Genomic DNA, 23377 nt, shown 5'->3' on the forward strand with positions numbered 1-23377 from the left:
ACATTGTCGAAATTGTTCCACTGTCGCGAAGGTACCATACTCGACTAACCAATTTGTCAATTTCGTTTCAAAAATCGTTACCGTGTACGTTCTCGAAACTTTCAATCGTTTCGAACGACTGCGAATTCGAACGAAATTCGATAATATATTTTCATCTCGAGCAAAACTTTCTTTTCTTCCCTATCGTACACGTTACCGCCGAGCACTCGGAAATTGATCGAGACACGAGAACGCGAATCTGGTAAACTTCCTCGCTGGAAAAATTTCAAACGAATTACGGTAATTCCCATCGTTGAAACCGTAGGTGTAACCGCAGCTTCGGTTAATTTCCTCCGTTATGTCTCCATCTTGCGTGGATTCGCGCGCTCTCCGTGAATGAAATACCTCGAGCACGGTGATTTTAATGAATCCACTAATCCTCGTCGTCCGCGCGGCACGCTTCACCTCGTTGAAAGCCTAACCCTGACTTTGAGGCTGGATGTCCCGTAATCGCTCGTACTCGCGGCGGATTAACGCGCGACGAGACCAGTTTACGGCCCGCGCGAACGTGACTTAGGACCACGACAGATCCCAACAGATGTCGACGACGACCGCAACAGTGCAACCTGCATCCCGGCTGCGTGCGCGCTTCCTGCAGTTGCTGGAACTCCCTGTCGCTCCCTACCACCAGAGGGCTGGGAGTTCCTCTCTTCCAGGGCCGACCTTTGACCCTGACACGCTCACCCTCACCCTCGAAGCACGAGCCAACGAACATACGAGGAAATATAGCTTCCGGGACAGCTCGATGCTCGAATCTTTCAATCGACGCGAGTCAGCTAATCGAGACGAGACAACGAAATTTCTTTCTTCGAAGAGAAATTTTCCAATTTCGTTAACGATCTTTGTGTATTTATTTAAAGTTAGAAAGGAGGTCGATTTGGTTGAAACTTTTTTTTTTTATTATTTGATTGTCAATGGGGTGTCTTTGCTTACGATGTTCGTGGACAATTATCAAAATTGATTAATCATAGTCGTGAATTAATTTGGTAGTTCTGGTGTTACAAGAGTCGATTATGATTAGTGGTAGGATAAATTGTTTCAAAAATTAGATACTTTGGACGAGTGGAAAATCAGTGATAATTTCGATGTGTTTACCGTCGATTCGATAGCGATTATCGTCCGAACAGTAACCGAGGAAGTCCCTACTGTAATAATTAAATCCAGGAAATTGGAAATTCAAAGAAACTTCGATTATTTCCAAGGAACGGTTTCAAATCTCGTTAAGAATTTTTTCTTCTTTTTTTTTTCTTTCGTTTAAACGAGACTATCCCCACCGATCGCGATAATTGTACTATATTACGACGACCGGTTGTCTAAAAATTGATCCGTTTTGGAACGAGCGGCAGGAAAAATCGAAGAGCCGCGACTCGATCCGTTATCGATGAAATATAGTCCCGTGTATAGGGTCCGTGTTACGTAGGGCGGGTTCTAAAACTCTCCCCGGTAAATAAGGAAGTCGCGCGGAAGGGACCTAGGAGCGTGCGTTAAATTTTATTGGTTCGAGGATAGCGGACAATTTATTCGGCCATTACGAGTTTTAAGAAAGGAGATAGCATCGGCCGGTATATACTGCGAGCTTCCGATGTTTGCATATCGAGCCGACCGAAGATACGATCGTAATTATGCTACACCGTGCGCACGATGCGATCTGATTTGTAGGAGGCTGGTCTCGAGAAATTTACGTCGAACGTTTTCCAATCGGATCCGATATTTGACCCGATACACCCGAGACGCCCGACGATCTTGCACGGGGCTTCGATAGACGTTGCTTTTGTTTCATTTATTGCGTCTCGATCGCTCTACTAGTCTAGAAATACTAAAAGTGAAAATATTACGAATCGTTTTCGTGAACTTTCGACAAATTTTTTCTTTCGTCTAATTTTTTAGACAGGGAAGAAATCGAGCTTGTGAAATTGATTCTTAGGACGACCAAGTGCCTTGCACAGGGTTACCATAGGTTCTTTTATTTAATTTGATACGATCTCTCTACTCGTCTAGAAATACCAAAAGTGAAAATATTACGAATCGTTTTCGATGATTTTCTATCGGTGAACTTTTGACAAATTTTTTCTTTCGTCTAATTTTTAGAAAGGGAAGAGATCGAGCTTGTGAAATTGGTTCTTAGGACGACCAAGTGTCTTGCATAGGGTTACAATAGGTTTTTTTATTTAATTCGATACAATCCCTCTACTAGTCCAGAAATACCAAAAGTAAAAATATTACGAATCGTTCTCGTTGATTTTCCATCGGTGAACTTTTGACAATATTTTTCTTTCGTCTAATTTTTTAGAAAGGGAAAAGATCGTGCTTGCAAAATCGATTCTTAGGACGACCAAGTGTCTTGCATAGGATTACAATAGGTTTTTTTATTTAATTTATTACGATCCCTCTACTCGTCTAGAAATACCAAAAGTAAAAATATTACGAATCGTTCTCGTTGATTTTGAACTTTACAAAAATTGTTCTCGTGTTGAATTTTTCGAAAAGGGAAGAAATCGAATTCGCAAAATCGATTTTTAGGACACTCTCGATGACTACAATAGTGCGATACTCGGACCGGAAACACCAAAGTGTCTTGCAAAGAGTTACGATAGGTTCGTTTATTTAATTTATTAATTAAAAAAGTAAAAATGTTACGAGCAGCTCTCGTTGATCTTCGATCGGCGAATTTATCAAAAGATTGCTCTCGTCTGGAATTTTTCGAAAAGGGAAGAAATCGAATTCGCAAAATCGATTCTTAGGACACTCTCGATGACTACAACGTTGCGATACTCGAACCGGAAACACCCAAGTGTCTTGCAAAGGGTTACGATAGGTTCGTTTATTTAATTAAAATAGTAAAAATGTTACGAAACGTTCTCAATAATTTTCGATCGGTGAATTTTTCAAAAGATTGCTCTCGTCTGGAATTTTTCGAAAAGGGAAGAAATCGAATTCGCAAAATCGATTCTTAGGACACTCTCGATGTCCACAACGATGCGATACTCGGACCGGAAATACCCAAATGTCTTGCAAAGGGTCACGATAAATTCTTTTATTTAATTAAAAAAGTAAAAATGTTACAAAACGTTCTAGTTGATCGACGATCGGTGAACTTTTGAAAAGATTGCTCCGGTCTGGAATTTTTCTAAAAGGGAATAAATCGAGGTAGCGAAATCGGTTCTCGGGACGCTCCCGACGTCTGCAACGGTGCGTGCACGGTTATTTATACTGAAAGTTTTGCTCGAAGTGCATCTGCTGAAACGCGGGTTAATGATAAATCTCACGGGTGGATTACAACGGTGCGCGCGAGCGTGCGAGCGAGCGTTCCCGGCCTAAGTAGGGGATATATCTCGAGCGAAGAGGCTATCCGCCGATGCTGCTTCCTGGCAACCGGTTCCAGCGAATGGCTTGATCCGTTTTGTTCATGTAGATATCACCGAGCCGAAGACGGATTCGCGCGGAACGCGTACTCTTTTTCCACTCGGTAGCCCGAGCTACTCTCCCTTGGAAACGACGCGCAACCTCCGATATCGGTAAATCTCTCGATCGAGAACGATCGGAAAATAGAGAACGATCTTTGAAAATCGGCGGTGATGTGAAAGGAGCAATTTTTTTCAACGATTCTCGATCCATTTCTTTTGAAATAAATTGGTATACGAAAAAATCTTTGAAATAAATTAAAGTGTTTTTTAAAAATGTGTATACAAACGTTTCTATCGGAGAGAGAAGACGATTTTTGAAAATTGACACAGATACGAGAAGAGCAAATTTTTCAACGATTCTCGATCCATTTCTTTAGAGATAAATTGGTCTACGAAAAAGTCGAGGATAATTACAATAGACGTGAACGTTTTTCTTTGAAATAAATTAAAGTGTTTTTTAAAAATGTGTATACAAACGTTTTCATCGAAGAGAGAAGACGATCTTTGAAAATCGGCGGAGATACGAGTAGAGCAATTTTTTCAACGATTCTTGATCCATTTCTTTAGAAATAAATTGGTCTACGAAAAAGTCGAGGATAATGCACTTAAATTAAAGCGTTTTTTAAAAAATATATACAAACGTTTCTATCGTAGAGAGAAGACGATCTTTGAAAATTGACGAAGATACGAGAAGAACAATTTTTTCAATAATTTTCGATCCATCTCTATAGAACTATTCTAAGAAAAAGTCGAGGATAATGCATTAAAATGGACGCAAAGTTTCTCTGTAAAATAAATTAAAGCGTTTTTTTTTAAATTATATATATGGGCGTAAAGTTTGGGCCGCTTTTTAAAATAATTTAAAGCGTTTTTGAGAAATATTTTCAACGATTTCCCATCGATTTCTCTAGAAATAAATTATTCTATAAAAAAGTCAAGGATGACAATTATAATAGGCGTAAAGTTTGGGCCACTTTGTAAAGTAAATTAAAGCGTTTTTAAAAAATACACACAGGCACAAAGTTTTGCAGTAAACGTAATTGCTGTCACTCTTTGAAACAAATTGAAGCGTTTGTTAAAAAATATACAAACGTTTCGATCGAAATATCATCCTCGGATATTGACCGGGCGTTATTTAAATATAATTTGAGACAAAAATTAAAACCGTATCTGTATATTTTACCGCTACTAATTACTAGTAATGTTACTAATCTTAACGATCGATCTTCGAGAACTTCGACGAAGTGAAAATTTATTTATAGAAACCGTTGCTCAATAACGAAGGACCGTGTTAACATATTTATAACGTGATATCGAAATCGAAATAATCAAATAATCGATCCTTCGTGTTCGTAAAACAGCAATTTGCAAAGGTTTCGTTTCTTTGTAACAAACATTCTGAATACGTAATTTTAATCTTACATCGAGCCTACGTAAATTCATTTTAATAATAACAATAATCCGAAGAAGTTATTTTCACCGAACAAAAACATACTTTTCAATAAATACGCAAATTAATCGTTAACTTACTTTTACCAACACAATGTCGCAAAATTACTAAAAATTAACCTACACGGATCAACCGATTACATTTAACACAAAACCCACGAAAGTCATTCGAATAATAACAATGATCTGAAAAAGTTATTTTCACCGAACCAAAACATACTTTTCAATAAATACGCAAATTAATCGTTAACTTACTTTTACCAACACGATGTCGCAAAATTACTAAAAATTAACTTACTCGGATCAACCGATTACATTTAACACAAAACCCACGAAAGTCATTCGAATAATAACAATGATCTGAAAAAGTTATTTTCACCGAACAAAAACATACTTTTCAATAAATACGCAAATTAATCGTACAAACAGCTAAACACTTACTTCAACGAACACAATGGTACAAAATTACTAAAAATTGACCGACACGAACCAACCGATTACATATAACACGAACCGAGCAGGTGTCCCGATACTTTTAAAGGGGAGGAGCGTAGACACTCTAAACGAGATTTCGAACTTCTTCGATCGCAAAACATTCTCCTGGTACAACCATTGTTTCCCAATAATACACAGGATAAAAAGACACTAATACTTTTCGAACACGAGAATCGAGATTTTCAAGCATCGACCTTTCGTCGACATCGTCCCTCGAATTACAAGGGTAGAGGAATTACACGAAATTACTCCGTGTCGTATTCACCGAGTATTCAACCGTTGATCGAACCGAACGTTGATTGCGTTCCGCGGTGTATAACGAGATTAATATTTTTACGGAAAGTTCGTTTTCCACTGGGTGCACCCGGTTGCGCGTTCAATGGCGTACGAAACTCGCGTTCGGAGTATTCCGTGCTAATTGCGGTTTTGGGCCGGGCAATTTGCGTCGAGGTAACGATTCGATCGCGATCGAGAACGGATAACGAGGAACGGGGCAAGAAAGAAAGAAAGGAAGAAAAAAAAAAAGAGAGAAAAAGGAAGAAGAGGGGCGACGTCTCGTTGGTTTATCGCGATACACGGCATCCAGACTGAAAACGTATCCCCTGCGTATAATTTCCCCGCGTCGATTACCGTCTCTCTCTCTCTCTCTCTCTCTCGAAAAACCGTCCCGGTGACCTCGCGAATTAATAACGCCGGGAAACGAGAGAGCGACATCGATCTCTCCTCGTCGGTCGCGTACACTGCGCCGGTTTCGATAAATTTCGCGAAACCGGTAGCCAACCGCTACCACCACGACCAGCAAACTCGACTATTAACGACTCGCGAGTTTTGTCAGCGCCTAATCAACGGATCTCGTTCAACGAGAGAAATATTATACGTTGGATAGAAATCGCGCGGGTAACACGGAACGCCTCTGTGTTAAAGAGCTTGTCGAACGTATAGAGAAACTTTTATTTTTTTGAGGGCTTTTTTTTCTTTTAATTTTTCTTCTTTCTTTGCGAAATCAACGTCGAGACGAGACAAGATTTATGGACCCTCGTAGGCAAATGATCGATACGGATTAATCGGTTTCGAAATTACGGGAAAATTGTACACTGGTGTGTCGCAATTGGCGATCCGAGAACAGTGTCCAGGGTTGGAACATTTGAGGTATTTTTGTGTTATTGTTTGTTGTTTATTCGTTGGTTTTGCTTTGGAAGCTTTTTGTATCGAATGGAGCAATTGTTCGAAGAAGACGCGGACAAATTTGTACGATTGTAGAGTGTCAGAGTTAGTAACGATAACATTGATTGGATTTTTTTTATCTATATGTAGATTTGGAGTTATGTGTGCAAGAACCAGTTCTGGGTTTAAGTACACGTTCCGGCACGTTGAGATTAATTTGAGGAACGATCGATGTAATGGTTAATTAAATTAAAAATAAAACTATGGTCAGCTGTTCCTTTACGTACAGACAACGTAATCTATGTTGATCGTATTTAGTGTATCGGTTAATTAAGATTGAAAATAGCTAAAATACTAGTTTAGCTAGTATGAACAAAATCGGAGAAATTTATGCTTGACTCTCTTTAGTATGATTTCGTGATTGGAGATTTTAAGAGATTTTAATAGGTTGTTTATCGAATGTAAAAGTTATTAAACAACCTAGTACTGTTCAATAAATTTTATCGAACGACAAAACTTATTGAAGAACCCAGTGTATAATTGAAGTAAATATTGAAGCAGATATTGTTGTAAAAAGTGACTCTCTCTTTTAACATTCGATGCTACGACTTCTATCCGTACGAATAATAACAACACAGAAGTACGTACTTGTAATTGTAAACATTACAAATTCTATAGGATATTAGCGCGGAACATGTGTGTTCCATATTGCATATCAACGTTCTTCGATAGGAAAGTAATGTTTATATCGAGAAGAAAATAAATTTAACGATGAAATACTTTTGAACGAACGTACGCATATTATCAATGAATCGCGAAGAAACGATATTTTTGAGTTTACCTTTGTTAAAGAAAAAAAATTCGCCTCTAAATATTCTCGAACGTCTTCGAACGCAAGAATATTTACCGATTTAGGAAAGTAATATTTATATCGAGAAGAAAATATTAGGTTGTTCGGAAAGTGATTTCGTTTCGTTTGGTGAAAGTGAAATACAATTTTTTTAGAGTGTACAAACATTTTACTAAATTATATATTCTCCATTTTGAAGAACGAAATGACTTTTCGAACAACACAATAAATTTAACGTTGAATTATTTCTGAATCAACGTGAACGAGCAAGTATTATCGATGAATCGCGAAGAAACGATATTTTTGAGTTTACCTATGTTAAAAAAAAAAAAAAAATTCGCCTCAAAATATTCTCGAACGTCTTCGAATGCAAGAATATTTACCAATTTCAGAAAGTAATGTTTATATCGAAAAGAAAATAAATTTAACAGTGAACTACTTTTGAACGAACGTGCGCGTAAGTATTATCGATGAATCGCGAAGAAACGATATTTTTGAGTTTACCTTTGTTAAAGAAAAAAAATTCGCCTCTAAATATTCTCGAACGTCTTCGAACGCAAGAATATTTACCAATTTAAGAAAGTAATGTTTATATCGAAAAGAAAATAAATTTAACAGTGAACTACTTTTGAACGAACGTGCGCGTAAGTATTATCGATGAATCGCGAAGAAGCGATATTTTTGAATTTATCTTTGTTAAAGAAAAAAAATTCGCCTGTAAATATTCTGGAACCACTTTGAACGCAAGAATATTTACCAATTTAGGAAAGTAATGTTTATATCGAGAAGAAAATAAATTTAACAGTGAACTACTTTTGAGCGTAAGTATTATTAATGAGTCGCGAAGAAACGATATTTTTAAATTTACTTTTGTTAAAAAAAAAAAAAATTCGCCTCTAAATATTCTGGAACGTCTTCGAACGCAAGAATATTTACCAATTTAAGAAAGTAATGTTTATATCGAGAAGAAAATAAATTCAACGTCGAATTACTTCTGAACCAACGTGAACGAGCAAGTATTATCGATAAATCGCGAAGAAACGATATTTTTGAGTTTACCTTTGTTAAAAAAAAAAAAGAAATTCGCCTCTAAATATTCTCGAACCACTTTGAACGCAAGAATATTTACCGATTGCCAGGAAAATTGAAAAGTCGACACAAGAACCGCGATCGATCTACAAGGAAGCAATTGTTCGCGCGGTCGCAGGTAGAGTTACTTACCTGTCGAGAACTTGCGGTATTCCATATTACGCGCGTTTACCCTACAAGGAAATTACGATCCCGTATCGTATCGAGACCTTCGATTCCTTTTCCACTCTTGGTCCGAAATTCTTTTATCGATCGACGAAATCTTGATCTCCGTTACCTTATCTGCCGAACGTGATCATCGTTATTTCGTTTCTTTTATCGCGAGAAAAGAAACTCTTCCTCTTAAATTTTACTATCTGCCGAAGGGATCTTCGTTTCAATTTTCCTTATCGCCTGAAAACGATCTTCGTCTTAATTTTCGTTTATCTCGCGGTGAAATCTCGCTTTTAATTACCTTTAACGAAGAACGCGAAACACCGTGTATCGGAGAACCGAATATTTATACGTAAAAGAAGATAAGAAGAAATAAAATCGATCGAGAGAGGAAAAACAAAATTAATAACACAAAGCCGTCCCGTCTCGGTGATCGTCTCGTTCGAGATCGTTGCGATATTACTCGAGGATCGTGGACACTTTTCCCGTTTCCAATCCCAACGTTTTAATTCGATTCTCTCGCGTCGCGCGATATCGGGAAGTTACGCGACGAGAATTTACGCAAACGATATATACCTGGCGCACAGAAATCGCGGAACACAATATATCATTCGTTGCAGCCGCTTTCTATTAATAATCGCCGCTACGTCGAAGTTGGGTCAATCATGTGCCGATACCGCGGACCAATTCTGGACCGATCGATTCACGATTTCTGTTTCAACGGTGTTATTGATTCTGCTCGGATTTAGCACACACGGAATTTTCGTCTCTTCGAAACTTGGAACCTCGACCGACTCTTCGATGTTTCCCGATAGTCGATTCGAGAAACGAAAGACGCGACACGGTAAACTCCACACGATCGTCGGACGAACGAACAAAATGGTATTACGATGACGAATCAGTGAAATAAAATGTGAAACTTGGAATTTGAAAATAGACATTTTTCACACCAGATTTACCAACTATTCGAAACGACTGTTTTCAATTGCTTTTACAGAGAAATTTACTGTAAATTCCATAGTATATTTTCAAAAGACGACTTTTTTTATTTTGTATATATAATCATTTCCATAAGTTCCTCTTTCTTTGGAGGAGACACCTAATTGCGTTCGAATCGATTTAAAAGAACTTGAAGAAGTCCAGGCAAGAATATCTTGACACTAGATTTACCAATTATTCGAGACGACTGTTTTCAATTGTTTATACCAAGAAATTTACTGTAAATTCCACAGTATATTTTGAAAAGACAATCTTCTCTATTTTGTACGTATAATCAATTTCATAAGTTCCTCTTTCTTTGGAGGAGACACCTAATTGCGTTCGAATCGATTTAAAAGAATTTGAAGAAGTAACTTCCAGGCAAGAGTATTTTAACATTAAATTTACCAACTATTCAAAACGACTGGTTTCAATTGCTCTCACCAAGAAATTTACTGTAAATTTCATAGCATATTTTCAAAAGAAAATATAATCAATTTCATAAGTTCCTTTTTTTTTTAAGGAAACATACCTAATTGCGTTCGAATCGATTTAAAAGAACTTCCGGGCAAGAATATCTTAACATTAGATTTACCAACTATTCGAAACGACTGGTTTCAATTGCTTTTACCAAGAAATTTACTTTAAATTTTACAGCATACTTTCAAAAGACATTACTTTTTCTATTCTATAAATATAATCAATTTTCATAAGTTCCTCTTTTCTTTTTCAATTATCAATTTCTCTAAAACACCTACGAGGAACATCTTGATATATCGGAATCGATTGGTAGTTCTAGTATATACATAGAATATCTAATGTTGAATACACATTTTCGTGACCGTCTTTCTATATATAAGAAACGAGACAAGGAAACGACGTATTTTCTCAAACCGCGGGGAAATACTCGTGGAAGTGGTTAAACACTGTCGGTACGTGTAATAATAATAATAATGGTAACGATAACAACGGTACCGGACCATGGAAGAGTTACAGATACAGAGCGATGCAATGGAAAAGTTAAAACTAGTACGCAACGGAGCGAATCCAACGAATAGAGCATTAGGCGGTATCGAAAAGGATAGAATGATCGTTGCATCTACTCGAAGACGAATCGATTTTCTCGTAAGTAGTGCTCGAACTCCGATAGTCGAACGATTCTCGCTAAGATCGCTAGAATCCACCAACAAGAGGAAGCGTGAGATCATCGCCGAGCGATCTTCTTTTTTGTTTATCGTTAGAACGTACGCTATAACCGCACTGGGATCGAGTTTAATCGATTATTGCACCGATAGACGCGATTCGAAAAAAGTGTCTACTAGCGAGTACAGTAGCGTCTCGATTGATCAATTTATTCGAAAATTAAAAACTCGATCGAAAAGGTATTATCCGAACGAAATGATATCTCCTTGTTTTTAAGAGATACGTTTTCATTTATTTTAATAGAATCGTACGAATCGTATTTTGCGAGTTTTATCGTAATATTGACAAGATTTAAACGGATACGTATAATTTTATTAGAAGTGCTCTATCGTTAGATTTTTTTTTTTTAAATATTGATCTTGGTAATGGAGTGGAGTATGATTAAAAATCGAAGCAGCTCTTTTGTAGAATATATTTTTGTTCACTGCACGCGCATCCTAACCTAGATCAATCGAGACCGCGGATAATCGAGAATCTGGATAATCGATGTTCCACTGTACCGCTATAGTTTCTCGAAGCACTCGTTGCGAGATTGGTCTCGTTCGGTCTTAACCCCCCATTTTGTGAATTTTATTTGATTTTTTAACAAAAGTTACGTCTCGTTCGATCTTAACCCCCCATTTCGTGAATTTTATTCGATTTTTCAACAAAAGTTACGTCTCGTTCGCTCGCAAGCTCGTGAATTCGAATTGGATGAAACGTTTCGATCGTTTCTGGAAATAAACATTCATCATCGTAGCTGTATTGAAACAAAAAACGCGCAATCTTGGCCGCAGAAACTTTCAATCTGTCTACTACGTGTCCAATAGGTGTCCAATACGTGTACATATCTGCAATAGGAGTTTACATGTCCTTAATTAGGTTTTTCTAGACAATCCATAGCCCTTTGTCATCGATTTGTACCTTCGAGATTGCTCGAAAATTTCTCGATCTTCTTTCTACACCTTTCGAAAACACAATGGTCATTCTCGAAATCAAAACTCCAACTCCAGAAAATAAACATAGGTCGTATAAAGTTTACAAATGCAACAGAAGTTTACATATACTTACCTTCGTTCTTCTAAACAATCCATAGTCCTTTATCATCGACTTGTACCATTGACATTACTCACAAGTTCCTCAATCCCCTCTCTCAACCTTTCCAAAACAAAATGGTTGTCTTCGAAATCAAAACTCCAGCTCCAGAAAATAAACAGAGGTCGTACAAAGTTTACAAATGCAATAGAAGTTTACATACTCTTACTTACGTTTCTCCAGATAATCCATAGCCCCTTATCATCGACATGTACCTTCAAGAATGCTCACAAATTTCTCCATCCTATCTCTCTACCTTCCCAAAACACTATGGTCATTCTCAAAACCAAAACTCCAGCTCCATAAAATAAACAGCGTCGTACAAAGTTTACAAATGCAACAGAAATTTACATATACTTACCTTCGTTCTTCTAAACAATCCATAGTCCTTTATCATCGACTTGTACCATTGACACTACTCACAAGTTCCTCAATCCCCTCTCTCAACCTTTCCAAAACAAAATGGTTGTCCTCGAAACCAAAACTCCAACTCCAGAAAATAAACAGCATCGTACAAAGTTTACAAATGCAACAAAAGTTTCCATATCCTCACCTTCTTCCAAACAATCCCTAGCCCTTTATCACCAACTTGTACCTCCGCCACAACTCTCAAATTTCCCAATCCCCTCTCTGAACCTTCGCAAACCGCAACGACCATCCTCGAAACGAAAACTCCATCTGTAATAAAATAACAAATATCCGCGCGATCCCCGCTGGTTTCTCATTTTCTCTGTTACGAAGCGAATGGTTATTCCCCGTTCCCGCGGATGGAGAACCTTCGTTCCGCGTCCCGTTTAATTAGCGAGTCGCTTAATATTCGATGGTAAGCGTTGAATTTTCTCCGTGGAAAACTCGTGGTGCCACGGGCGGCGCAACGATAACCGATTCACCGTAATCGGGCCGTTTTATCTGGCACGACCAGGGAGAACCGACCGGCTAATCAGCCGTGGTACGATAATTGGTCCATGGACCGCAACGCGCGCTTCTCTCTCTCTCTCTCTCTCTCTCTCTCTCTCTCTCTCTCTCTCTCTCTCTCTCTCTCTCTCTCTTTCTCTCTCTCTTTCGTGCGCGTGTGTAGAAGCTCGCGAGAGCGTCCTCGCGGACAGATCCGTGCTCGTGGTGGACGGAGCGCCTCAGGAAGTCGGCTAGGCCGCGCGATGCCATTATCGCGGGACGCACGCCGGCTTCCTCGGTATCTCGGTGAAACACGCGGCTTCTTGATAATCGCCGGCTAACAATGCCCACTGCCACTTGTTGCCGCCAGCCACACGGTGGCTACCGCCCGAATGCCTTGAAAACCTCCTTCTCTACCGCCACCGCCTCTTACTCCTACTCCTTCTCGTTCTTCTTCATCGGGGCGACTCGCCCTGCCGCGACACGTGTTGATTCTACGACCGTTATCTTCCTCTTACGTGGAACAGCCAACCCTCTCCATAGTTGGAGATTATCGACTTCGTCGATGGGTTGGAGCTTTTGTGGAGATTTAGTATTTAGCGATATTCTTTTCGCGAGATATATGAACTTGGTGTGGGATGGAGACTAGTCGGTGTGAGAGGGATTTTAGAGTTTATGGAGAGGACTAGGTTCTTTCTGTATTCTTTGTATGTTGAGAGAATAGTAGTTGACTGTAGATTGATATACTTTTCGCGAGATAAATGAATTTCACGTGAAACGGAGACTAGTCGGGGCGAGAGGGTTTTTAGCGTTCATGGAGAGGACTAGGTTCTTCCTATATTCTTCGTATTTCGAGAGGATGTACAATAGTTAGCTGTAGATTGATATACTTTCCGTGAGAAATATACATTCCGCGTGGAACGAAGACTAGTCAGTATGAGAGGGATTTTAGCGTTTATGGAGAGGACTAGATTCTTCCTACATTCTTCGTGTATCGAGATGATGTACAATAGTTGACTGTAGATTGATATTCTTTTCGCGAGACAAATGAATTTCACGTGGAACGGAGACTAGTCAGTGTGAGAAGATTTTTAACGTTTATATAGAGGACTAGATTCTTCCTGTATTCTTCGTATATCGAGAAGATGTACAATAGTTGACTGTAGATTGATATACTTTTCGCGAGAAATATAAATTCCGGATGGAACGAAGACTAATCAGTATGAGAGGGATTTTAGCGTTTATGGAGAGGACTAGGTTCTTCCTACATTCTTCGTATATCGAGAGGATGTACAATAGTTGGCTGTAGATTGATATACTTTTGCCGAGAATTATAAATTTTGCGTGGAATTAAGACTAAGAGGAGACTAGGTTCTTCCTGTATTCTTCGTATATCGAGAGAACAATAGTTGACTGTACATTAATATATTTTTCCGCGAGAAATATAAATTCCGCGTGGAATGAAGACTAGTCAGAGCGAGAAGATTTTTAACGTTTATATAGAGGACTAGATTCTTCCTATATTCTTCTGATATCGAGAGGATGTACAATAGTTGACTGTAGATTGATATACTTTTGCCGAGAAATATAAATTCCGCGTGGAACGAAGACTAGTCAATGCGGGAGGATTTTTAGCGTTTATAGAGAGAACTAAGTTCTTCCAATATTCTTCGTATATCGAGAGGACAATAGTTGACTGTACATTAATGTACTCTTCGCGAGATAATTGAATTTCGCGTGGAATGAAGTATGTATATTGACCTACTAGTCAGAGCAAGAGGATTTTCAGTATTTATAGAAATGATTAGATTCAACCTGTATATCGAGAGGATGTACAATAGTTGGCATACATTTCATGAAAAAAATGAATTCCTCTTGGAAAGAAGGTGTCCTAGTCAATGTGAGAGGATTTTCATCGTTTAAAGTAATTAGTAAAATTTCGTTTAGCGAGCTAGGAATGGATTATGTTCTCGTAGGTGTATCGAGAGGATGCAATGGTTAACTATAGAAGACTAAAGAAGATTAACTAGTGCGAGAGGATTCTATTCTTCCTGTATATCGAAAGAACGTACAATAGTTGACTTTATATTAACATACTTTCCACCAGAAAAACGAATTCTTCTTGGAAAGAAGACTAATCAATGTGACAGAATTTTCATCGTTTAAAGTAATTAGTAAAATTTCTTTTAACAACCTAGGAATGGATTGTGTTCTCGTAGGTTCATCGAGAAAATACAATAGTTAACTAAACATAGATATTCTTACTAGAGAAATCAGTAGAGAATTTTTATTATTTATCTCAATTATTAGAACATCTATCGGTAAAGGTTCGTCCCGTACGTCGAGAGGATGCAATGGTAAACCATTATCGTTCTTTTCGCGTGGAAAAAACACTAGAAAATATTAGATTCTTCTCGTATATCGAGAGGAAACACCCACGGTGGAAAATAACGCGAAAACTAACGGGAAAATTCCGAGTTGGCAAACGACGAGGCAATTGCCTACCATTCCTTCGACTTTAACCCAAGTACTGAAAAGATAACGAGCTCTCCTCGTGGATAAAGTGCCAGTAACCGGTCTATTAACAACATCTACAGAAATTCGAGCGACCAAACTGTAACATCAAGTAACAGTTATCGAGAAATCTTATTTGGAGTTTCTCCATCCTTTCGTTGGTCAATCTAAAAGCGATGTCTCGGTTGTTGATAAAGTCAGAACACGTACATGCTGCTTCGATTCGCGTCATCGCGTTCTTTGACGTCATCCAGTGACTTCGACGAACTTTTGGGAAACATGTGTATCGCTAATCCGCGATTCTGACCTTTCAACATCGCGCGAATCGCTATTGTAACGTTCACATCACCTACCGACCTGTTAGTCGTAACCGTGATGGAATTGTATTAGACTCCAGTAATAAAAATCACTCGTGATTTCCTCACAATTGTCAGAGACGATACCAAAGCATTTTTGACCTTGTGTTTAAAATGTATTTTGTCCATTGACCTTCAATCTTGTCCATTGACGACCACCACGAGAGGACTGAAATAATTCAATGCAAAAGACCCTGATTGCGATGGACACTTTGAAACGGATACTTCTATGGTTCGTAATCTTCTATCAATGGGGTTGTTCGTGAAAATCTTTGTACCCACCACGACCCAAAATTTACAATTCAGGTCCCTTTCTACCTCAACGACTCGAATATGTTGTAAAGTTCAGATTATAATATCTACTTTATTATAATATGCAGGGATTTCGCGTATCTAGTAGTATAGTTATTGTTTATATAAGAATATAAAGTTCGAAGAAATGCGTATACAGTGATGTGTCTTCATGTGAACGACGACAGTGTCGTGTGGTCTTTCTGACTCTGGACTTGGAACTCGACTATAAAAGAAAAACCAAAAGGTAAAATGGCCAAAGCGTTGACCGCGTGGCGGACGACCCTTCCGCGCCAATACGGAGACAGTTCTTAAAACTGACATCGACATCTGGCACCCTTAAGATCGTTGTTGCATTCGTTCCAACAGAATACAGTGAGAAAATTAATTATTCCAGCCAATAGTGATATCTACTACAGGATAGACCCTTCTGTACTCGTCGATCTCCGATCAGTGGTCTTCTTTGTGAAACAAGTGAAACGTCTTTGGTATTCACGTGCTCTACGACACAGAAAATTATAAAAGCAAACAAATAGAAAAAATACTACTTACTGACCAAATATTCGAATTCACCTACCCATGATTTGCACAGAAATATATCGATGCATTCTGCAAAAGAATACTTTCCCCGAAAGAATAATTTCCTTCGCTCGTTACCCTCCATATGTATCCAAACAGATACTAACCCATGGTGTCGAACATTTCCCATTTACCAACGTTCATGACACGAGAGCTGTCACGAAAGATTCTTCTCAAAGAGGAAAAAAGAAAGTTTCGAGATTGATTTTCCGTAGAATCGAACGCGAGACGATAAACACCGGGTAACTTGTAAATAATAAATAATCGGCGAGCGACGCTGCTGCGGAAATAAAAGAATCGCGCGTTATCCAGCCGGTGAATTCGTCGATCTCGTATATTTCCCATAGATTGTTCGAGAGAGCGGATCAAGCGACTCCGCGGGCGTGAAATTGTTTCACAGTGGGCCCTTCTCCGTCTGGAGTGATTATCCGCTCGCGGATCACAGTGTTTCCCGCGTTTCCGGTCGCAGCGGCCTCGTGTAACCGATTTAACCGGCGCAACACCGATCGTTAACGCGTATTAACACGTCGAAGCGGTTTCTTTCGTACTTTCCCCCGATTAGACGCCAACCAATTATTAACGCGGCCCGGTGTCCGGTGTTATCGCACCGAGACACTGGTTTCCCGCGATAATCGCGTCAAACGGAGATTTGTTCGTTGCTCGTTAACGTATCGACCACCCGGGGACGACGAATCTCGTTTCTTTTTTTTTTTTTTTTTTTTTTTGTTTGTTTTTTAGAAATATGGAACGTCTTCCGTTTTCGAAGCGTCATCGGTGGAGATATATAATTTGAATCTTCTGGGCGTAACGAGTTAGCTTTGTAAATTTTGCAGGGTATCTCTCTGCGAGAGTAAATGTTCTCGGGCAAGCTAAAGTGCACAATTTTTGGATAATTTATAAGACGAAAGTTGTTTTCTGTTTTTCGAAAGGTAGAAATCTTTCGTTTTCAAAGCGTCAAAAATGTGCCTTTCGATTTGGAGTCATCGGTGGAGAAAAATAATTTAAATCTTCTGGGCGTAACGCGATATCTTTGTAAATTTTGCAGGGTATCCCTCTGCGAGAGTAAATGTGTCAGGAAAGCTAAAGTGCACAATTTTTTGATAATTTATAAGACGAAAGTTGTTTTCTGTTTTTCGAAAGGTAGAAATCTTTCGTTTTCAAAGCGTCAAATATGTGTCTTTCGATTTGGAGTCAACAGTGGAGAAAAATAATTTGGATCTTCTGAACGTAACGAGATATCTTGGTAAATTTTGCAGAGTAGCCCTCTATAAGAGAAAATGTTCAGGGCACGTTAAAGTGCACGATTGACGTTACAAATTTATATATAATTTTTTATAGGACGAAAAGTTTTCTGTTTTTCGAAAGGTAGAAATCTTCCGTTTTCAAAGCGTCAAATATGTGTCTTTCGATTTGGAGTTAACAGTGGAGAAAAATAATTTGAATCTTCTGGACATAGTGCAATATCTTTGTAAATTTTGCAGGGTATCCCTCTGCAAAAGAAAATGTTTTCAGGCACGCTAAAGTGCACGATTGTCGTTACAATTTCTTGGTACAATGTTTCATAATTTTTTATAAGACGAAAGTTGTTTTCTGTTTTCCGTTTTCAAAGTGTCAAAAATGTGCCTTTCGATCTGGAGTCAACAGTGGAGAAAAATAATTAGAATCTTCTGAGCGTAATAAGATATCTTGGTAAATTTTGCAAGGTACCCCTCTGCAAGAGAAAATGTTCATGACACGTTAAAGTGCACGATTAACGTTACAATTCTTTAACACAAGTTACAAGTGTTTGATAATCTTTCATCAGACGAAAAGTTGTTTCTTCGAAGCGTCAAATACATGTCTTTCGATTTGGAGTCACCACTAGTAACTCCAAAAAAAAAACTCCAAAAAAATAATTCGAATCTTCTGAACGTAACAACGACACTGTTATAAATTTTTTACCGTACCGTTTTTCGACGAAGCGTTCGATAATTGTTTACAAGCCGCGTAACATCACGCGTCGATAAATTTATAGCGTCACCGTTTACTAGGTGTTCTTGCATTTATTATTTACGAATAACGCACGGTATCCAAGGCTGCGTGTACACTCGAGAGCCACGTGATCGTCGATAATTATCAATGTTAACATCGAGCGTGTTATCCGGTCACCGTGAAACAAGGAGAGCGTCCCGTCGTTCCCATTTGCGTCCCGAAGGAACTTTCTCGGATCACTACAGTCCCTATTTTTTTTTTCCAACTCGTTACGGACCGTTTTGTAATCTCGCGAGATAACGCGAGTGGTCGCGTTATTGCTGAGAGAAATAAAAATTTTTCCACCGGAGCTCGCGAGGGAAAATGAAAAAATTCCGTGCAGTGTCTCTCGAGGACTCTCGTGTTCGAAAATACTAGCTCGTTCGATAAATTTTGTCGTTTTTTCCATTATAAAAAAATACTACGATACTTTAATTATGAACTAGATATAATACACGATACAATATACGTTCGTAAATGCACGAAGGAGTCGACGAATCTACGTGAAACTTTGCACGCGTTTATCGAACAGTGGTACCGTTTTTAAAAAAAATAAAACGACGAAAATAATAACTCGGTTTTTCATCGAACGACAAAACTTATCGAGGCAACCTATCAATAATCTTCCCGAAGAAATAAATTTGCAAACACCTGGCGGACGAGAACCGATGACCCACGGTCCTACGAAATTTACAATATCGGCTCGTTAGGCGTTTGTTTCGTGACTATCGTGGACGTGCCTGCGTTTTTTAGCGAGTAATTTCTTAAAAGCTGTCCAAGATACGGGTCTGAAAGTCCATCGTATTTTTAACGCGAACTGTCCGTCAATTTATGAAAATTACGAATTTCAGAACGGAAATCGCGCGTCGTACGTCAGACCCGTTACACCTGCTCAAAGGGTCGAGAGTGGAATCTATAAACTGTTTTACATAAAATCGTCGTTTGCGATGCGGTAACGCTCGCGCGTGACCGACGCGTCGAACGCCGTGACGGTCATCGGTGACCGGCGATGTTGAGAAACAGTGACGTTTGAAAATAACAATTCGCTAGTATCGCAAAATGCGACTCGCGTTGCATCGAGCTGTATGTGTAACCTTTCTTTAAACATTTACCAACTTTGGACACTCTACCGCGTCTTTCTTGCGATTTAGGATGTTCATGGTTTGTTTATGATACCTTGGGCGAATGGCCAATTTCTTTTGACATTTTACAGGAGATATATTTTTTTGTTTACGGGTTACTGGTGATACTATAGGTGAATGACCAATTTTGTGCGATATTTTGGGATAGATACATTTTTTGTTAGATATTCTCAATCCTGGCGATCCGAGGATTCTGTTAAACTCGGTGTACCAGTGTCAAATTTGAAAAATATCAGATTTGAAAGTATTTTAAAAAATATAACCGTTTACAATTTTTAAAGTCATTGACCGATTTTTAAAATCGGTGTACTATTTTCCACTGTTAAACTCGGTGTATTGTTTTCCAGTGTTAAACTCGGTGTATTATTTTCCACCGTTAAACTCGGTGTATGAGTTTCAAATTTGAAAAATATTAAATTTGAAAACATTTTAAAGAACATAACTGTTTACAATTTCCAAACTCATATATCGATTTTTAAAATCGGTGTACTATTTTCCACTGTTAAACTCGGTGTATTATTTTCCACTGTGAAACTCGGTGTATTATTTTCCACTGTTAAACTCGGTGTTTTATTTTCAAATTTGAAAAATATTAAATTTGAAAACATTTTAAAGAACATAACCATTTACAATTTCCAAACTTATTGTCCCATTTTTAAACTCGGTGTCTTATTTTCCACTGTTAAACTCGGTGTATTATTTTCAAATTTAAAAAACATTACATTTAAAAAGATTTTAGAAAACATAACCGTTTACAATTTCCAAACTCATTGCCCCATTTTTTATCATTCGTATAGCAATACCATTGAGCCGAGTTTGGATTAACCTCCTGGGTCACTCTCGACCCAGCCAGGACGCTCCACTGTCAGTCCTTTGAAGGTCGAATAAAACGTAAACGTTCGAAAGAGCCTCGATCGATCGAAATCAAAAGTTTAATTTAACCCAAAAATCCTAGAAGCCTACCAATAGATCTAAAAACGAGTTTCAGGGCCCAAATGTTCCAGGATCAACCGAGGAATCTCCTCGAGGAGGAAATCTGCTCGAAAGCATCGAATTCTCCTACACACGACTGTTATAATCAGCAACGAGGTTTCGACCGATTGTAACAAGACGTAAACGTTCGAAAGAGCCTCGATCGATCGAAATCAAAAATTTAATCTAAACCAAAAATCCTAAAATCCTACTTATAGATTGAAAAACAAGTCTCAGGGTCTAAATGTTCCAGGATCAACCGAGGAATCTCCTCGAGGAGGAAATCTGCTCGAAAGCATCGAATTCTCGTACACGCGACCGTTGCAATCAGCAATGAAGTTCTGAGCTCGGTTAGTCGCTAGACGGATCGTTTTGTAGGATGTTCGGTAGAGTCGGACGATCGAGTCTTCGTTCGTGGACGCCATGCGGCGTAGAGGCGTGGTTGGGAAGGCCATTAGAATCACAATGTATACCGTGTGCAAACAAACTGCCGTGCCGCCGCGGCGAGATAGATAAGCTTTATCTGACAAACCGGATAGTCCTGGTCAAGTCCTTTGGGGAAAAACCACGGTACTTGTTCTCTTCTCCCCGCTGTGGCGCGGTTCCTCGATCGTTAACGAGAACGCAGGATGTGGACGCGGAGATCGGCCAGGAACACGTGACGGAACATTCCACGTGAGAGATCTTTCGAATAGTTATGAATTGAAGGAAATTTAGTAAAAATTTGTACACGAATGTATAATTTGTATCTGTATTTTAAAAATAGCTGAAATTTAGTGAAAATTTGTGGGCGAATTTATAATTCAAATATGTGAGTTTAGAAGTAGGCAAAATTTGGTAAAATTTGTATATTTTTGTATGTTAAAAACGATCAAATTTTAGTAAAAATTTGTATTCAAATTTTTGCACGGCCAGGAATACGTGACGAACATTCCACGAGAGAGATCTTTCGAATAGTTAAAAATTGAAGAAAATTTAGTAAACATTTGTACACGAATATGTAAGTTGTATCTGTATTTTAAAAATAGCTGAAATTTAGTGAAAATTTGTAAGCAAATTTATAATTTAAACACGTGAGTTTAAAAGTAGTGAAAATTTAGTAAAATTTGTATATAAATTATTTTTGCATATTTTTGTGTATTAAAAATGATCAAAATTTAGTAAAAATTTGTACATAAATTTATAACTTGTATCTATATTTTAAAAATAGCTGAAATTTAATGAAAATTTGTGGGCGAATTTGTAATTCAAACATGTGAGTTTTAAAGTAGTGAAAATTTGGTAAAATTTGTATATAAATTATTCATGTATATTTTTGTATATTAGAAACGATCACATTTTAGTAAGAATTTGTATTCAAATTTTTTCTCGGCCAAGAACACGTGACAAACATTCCACAAGAGAGATCTTGTGTACATAATTACAGGATATGGTTCTGTAAACTATACATTACACGAACGCGAAGCTGTAAGGTCCCCGACGTGCGAAATGTTCAGTAAAAGTAGCAAAAAGTGCGAAAGATACGATAGAATTAGATACGAACGATCGAGAAGAAACAGAGACTGTTCGTTTGGTAAATACCGAAGTTCACTTCGAGCAATTTACAAGTTTCGTTGAAGAACTATCCGAGATGAGAGACAACTACCTTAAAAGATTAAGAAACTTGAGTTATTCCTGAAAATAACTGCTATCGTACAAAAAACTAGAAGCATCCTTCAATTTTGACTTCGTCAGAAATTGAAAGGAAGAAGAAAAAGAAGAAAGAAGAAAATAAGAAAGAAATTAACTTAAAAAGAAAAGACCATAATAGAATATTTTAAAAAAGGGTCCACCTCCTCGTGGCCAAGTAACGGAAACGTCAAGTTGATGCCTAAAAGAAACCCCTAAAATGAAAATGAACCAAACGAATACAAAAGAAAATTGACACAAAGGAGATAGAATTAAACGTCAGAATATTTATATACTCGAGTGAAAAATAAAATATAACAAACAATTTCGATGAAACGACAAGAGGATCGAGAAGATCGAACGATAATGACGAACGAGAACGTGAAAACTGCCCCAGAGGTAAAACGAAGAGGAAGATGTCAGTTTCTCGATCGTTAACGAGAACGCAGGATGTGGACGCGTAGATCGTCCATAGAACACGTGACAAACATTCTCGGATAGGTCTGACGATGTCTGGCGATGACCTAAGAATATACTCACCCCCGAGAAAACCCAGCCCGGAGTTTTCCCACTATTTTTCGGGGAGGGAGAAACCGTTCCTCCCGGTGATTTGCGGCTCGCGTGGAACGTTGCAGACACGTCGTTTAAATATAGAGCTGCCCTCGTTCGGCCCGAATTTATACGGTTTTTTTTATTCGGGGTGGTAAACGGTCTCCTCCCCCTTCTGGTTTGCACGCTCCGGGGTGAGCTCCCCGCTATCGAGCGAGCGAGCGGAGAGCAACAGGTGCACGATGCTCGCGCGTACGCGGTAAATACACGCCCGGAACAACGCCCGGCGACCATGTGTTTTATTAATTACCGCGATCGACAGTTTTGCAACACGATTAACCGCGGCTGTTTCGCCTATCGCCTAATAAAAACGTGACCACCGGCGACCACTCGATCGGTTCGTCGATCGCGCTTCGGGGAGACTGTAGAGGATGCTACCGAGTCGACGTTGAAAGTGGATGGAAATTTTTAGTGAGGAATATAAGAAGAGGAATCCATAGTTAC

General features: G+C 38.5%; 1 protein-coding gene and 1 long non-coding RNA gene across 8 annotated transcripts in view; one reads left to right on the top strand and one right to left on the bottom strand.

Moving 5' to 3' along the window:
* Pnt (ETS transcription factor pointed) overlaps positions 1-23377 on the top strand; it is a 279236-nt gene that overhangs the window by 164375 nt on the left and 91484 nt on the right. The gene's annotated exons all lie outside the window — the stretch shown is intronic.
* On the bottom strand, positions 11434-12615 carry LOC143154102 (uncharacterized). The gene is made up of 4 exons (XR_012993991.1): positions 12452-12615; positions 11875-12388; positions 11728-11768; positions 11434-11654 (listed from the first exon to the last, which is right to left on the bottom strand). It is a non-coding gene; the product is annotated as an uncharacterized LOC143154102 (long non-coding RNA).

Source organism: Ptiloglossa arizonensis, chromosome 1, assembly GCF_051014685.1.
Source record: "Ptiloglossa arizonensis isolate GNS036 chromosome 1, iyPtiAriz1_principal, whole genome shotgun sequence".
NCBI lineage: Eukaryota > Metazoa > Arthropoda > Insecta > Hymenoptera > Colletidae > Ptiloglossa > Ptiloglossa arizonensis.